Here is a 3579-nt window from a genome sequence, read left to right as displayed (position 1 = left end):
CCTACAGACACAAGACAATGTTTAGAGAAGGCCAGGGTTGGCATCTTTTCTAATCAGCTTAACTGGTCTTTTGCTCTCCATCTCACCGATTACACCCCAATATTTCTTGAATTTCTGGAAATTATCCTGGCCATCAGAAAATTGGGCCCACAGAAATCTAAAGTAATAATTGTTATGTATTCCCATTCCGTTTGTATGACATCGGTCACAGCTGCTTATATTTTTGACACTTGCCTCGGACAATTTGTGTGAAGTTCACTTTGTCTGGGTACCGGACGTAGTGGAATCTTTTTAAATGAATCTACTGACTCGCTCGCATCGCTGTCGCTAATGTTCTGCCTGATTTATTTTATAACAGGAGCTAGATTTAAATGCCATTTATTTCCGAATTGTAATGAATCATCCCTACATTCCTCTAATGATTTTCGCCATCTGAAATTTTGTGGAACACGAGCAACTGCCTTTCACAGCAATGCGGGGCGACATTATCAAGCTTCCACTGTAGAGTTCCCCGCCTAAATTTGCATCTTCATAGAGGTGGTTTATCCATAACTAACCTCTGCTCTCCTTGTAACAAACCAAAAATTATTGACCATTTCTTTTTTTCCTGCTGCTGCTTGTCCTTCCTCTGCAGAACTTTCTCATGTTTCCGACTTGTAATCCAGGTTTAGCCCTTACAACACCAAATATTTTGTCCTTTGGAGTCTGTCGATTAGGCACAAGCTGTGAGTCTATGATTACTGCTCTGCACAAATTCATTGAAGCATTTGGAAGATTACACTGCTAGGTTACCAGTCATGGAGCACTTTTTTCCCCTAAGTTTACGTATAAGCCCTCTCAAAATTTGTGTTACCATATAGTTTCCTAACACTTCGTTTTGAAGGTTTGCCTTTACCCCTTTTGGTATTTTGTTGGGTGTACTTCTCAGTCAATCCAGTGTGGCCAATCCCCCTCGAGCCATGTTTTGAGGAAACAACAGCCTAGAAGAAAATTCAATTTAGGATCGCCTCTGCAAGTGGGAAAGCAACATGCTAGAGCACGAGGGCACGGACGCCAGCTCTATCCAACATGCAGCAGTTGAGCAGGCGTTAGCCAATCACGGCCAGCTGCTGGTGCGATAACACACTCTCGTATCGGTATTCTCCACTGCTGTAGCATCGGCAGAGTGGCTGAGATATAGAATCCTGGACTAGCCAATCTACTGGCCATCACAAGCTCAAATCCCTGCAACACAATGGTAAATTTTTCTTCGCAATTTTCTCGCAAAGGATTTTGGGATTCCAGCGGGGACATCAAAACGACCAGAAAATTGAGCCCATAAAAGCTATTGCTGCAAAACGCCCACTGGAACTTCTTATGTTTAAACAGCAGTGTCTCAGCACACTGGCTTACGAAGATTGGTCGCCATAGCTACAAACACAACCTTGCGCTGTTGTCTACTGTTGCGTTACTGAGCTACTCGGCAAATTTCTTGATACAGTGGCGTAAGCTTTGACTGTCATTGGACAGTGAGGCAGCATGTCTAACTATAATGTCATCAAAATGTATGGAAGTGTCATGCCTGTACCATTCTGGAATTATCAGGACTGCCACAATTTAAGGCCTGAAGTCTCGGCCAATTATTTTCGGGAGTACTCTTGCGTTGTACATTATTGCCAACACAATAAATCATTGGAGTAGTGAGAATTCTGTCAATAACTTCGCCACTCAATAAGCACCAACATATCAAATATGATGCATCGAGAATACAGCCCTAAAAAGGTAGGGGTAAAAAAACAAAGTTTTTGTTTAACAACTTTGTTTGTTCAAGCGACTAGACGAGCACGTCTCACTTTCTGCCCTAATGAAAACAAGTCCCCTTGTCAAAACGTTGGCTCTAGAGATATTCTGTTAATCATTTCAAGCCTCTGTTTTCCTTATAACTTTTGGCTTGCTCAGAAGAGCATGCAGAGTGTATGTAAAGAAACTCTTTTGACAGCATAGTGGTGGTCAGCATGGGTACAACTGTACCTGGCACCCAGACTTGGCACCAATTTGCTGTCACGGTAAAGTCGTAGGTTTGTCTATTTGTAATATAAACAAAGTTAGTCAAACTACAGTCAGGTGATGTTTGGACGTTTGCATCTCCATAGGTAGTTTTCACTCTACTGCAGATGACAGCACGTCCGGCTGTTTGCTATCAAGAAGTGGCAGGCAGTCATTCGATTTTGGCGACTGGAGGCATGCAATTTCCCAGAATACACAGGACAATTACAGATTTTGGTAATCCTCCATAGAGCCCCATATTTTGCTATCTGTGGCCACTGAACACAAAGCTTTGGGAATGATGAACACGAATTCTTGTGCGAATGGTCCGAAACGCAGCTCAATTCATTTCCAACACAATACCAGGTCTACACAGCAAGTGACGATTTCACTTGCTACATTACAATACATTAGTTGAAGAAAAAAGCGCTACGAAGACGCGGACTAGTCCGCGTCTTCGTAGTGCTTTTTTCTTCAAGTATGCAAAACCAACTTGCCCACATCAAGCTTCTGCTGCTTCAGATCTAACACATTAGGTTTGCTGTTATTTTCTTCAACATCCGTGAGTATGCACTGGAGCAGAAAGTTTTTGCTCAGCACCTAGAAGGTCAACTAAAGTGAAGTGCTTTGCATTTAATAAAAATTACATTATGGGGTTTAACCTACCAAAGCAAACATATGAGCTATGAGATGCTGTAGTGGTGGGACGACTCCATTCTTTTCCACCACCTGGGGCCAAGCATGCTATTTTTTTTTATTTCTTTCTCTTCTTTCCATTCTGCCCCCATTGGAATGTTAGTGCTGTGGTTGGGAAACAAACCTGCACCCTGTGCTCACTATAGCTACAAGAAAAACAAACAAAAAAACAAACTGAAGCTGTTAAAGAAACGTGCAACCAAAATAAATCACTGCAAAATGGTTATTTCGAAATGCCATTACTCAGGAAACACATAACCAATATATGAATCGCTAAAAGTATGCCTGCTGTTAGCAAGGAAAAAGGGAGGTTCAGGCACTTCCAAGTGAAGTTTGTCCATATTTGGCTCACGCCTGCTTGCATCATTTTGATATAAATAAATTGAACTTGGACCTGCTGTGGAATTTAACCTCTTGCAACTCTTTTTTTTTTGCTTAAAAAATATGCAAATTGCACTTGCAAGTGTTTATGAACTGATAACTTCTAAGCTAGATGTTTGACATTTTACTGCTGTAGTGTAAAATCTGCAGACTAATCAAGGACTGACACCAGGTCCGAACTAAAATTAACATATATGTAAATGCCTAAGCAAACTTCATTAGGCTTCAAGGGCTATCTCATTAAGGTACCTTTTATTGATGGAAAACCACATGCAAGAGAGCTCCTTAGACCAGAGGATTTCTGGCAATAAATGACGCTTTATTGCTGACAGAATTCGCTGTTTAATTTTTATAGTACAATCATGAACAGCGCAAAGTGTAGTTCAACTCAAAATGCCACAGCAGTTCCCACAGAATGCATGCATCTCAGTCCCGATACCTGGCTTTCGGGTGACTGGACAATGTTTGAAAGCAGAA

The sequence above is a fragment of the Dermacentor albipictus genome, chromosome 5 (genome assembly GCF_038994185.2).
Source record: "Dermacentor albipictus isolate Rhodes 1998 colony chromosome 5, USDA_Dalb.pri_finalv2, whole genome shotgun sequence".
Classification (NCBI taxonomy): Eukaryota; Metazoa; Arthropoda; class Arachnida; order Ixodida; family Ixodidae; genus Dermacentor; species Dermacentor albipictus.
The sequence above is the reverse complement of the archived record's forward strand: the minus strand, read 5'-3'. Positions refer to the sequence as shown.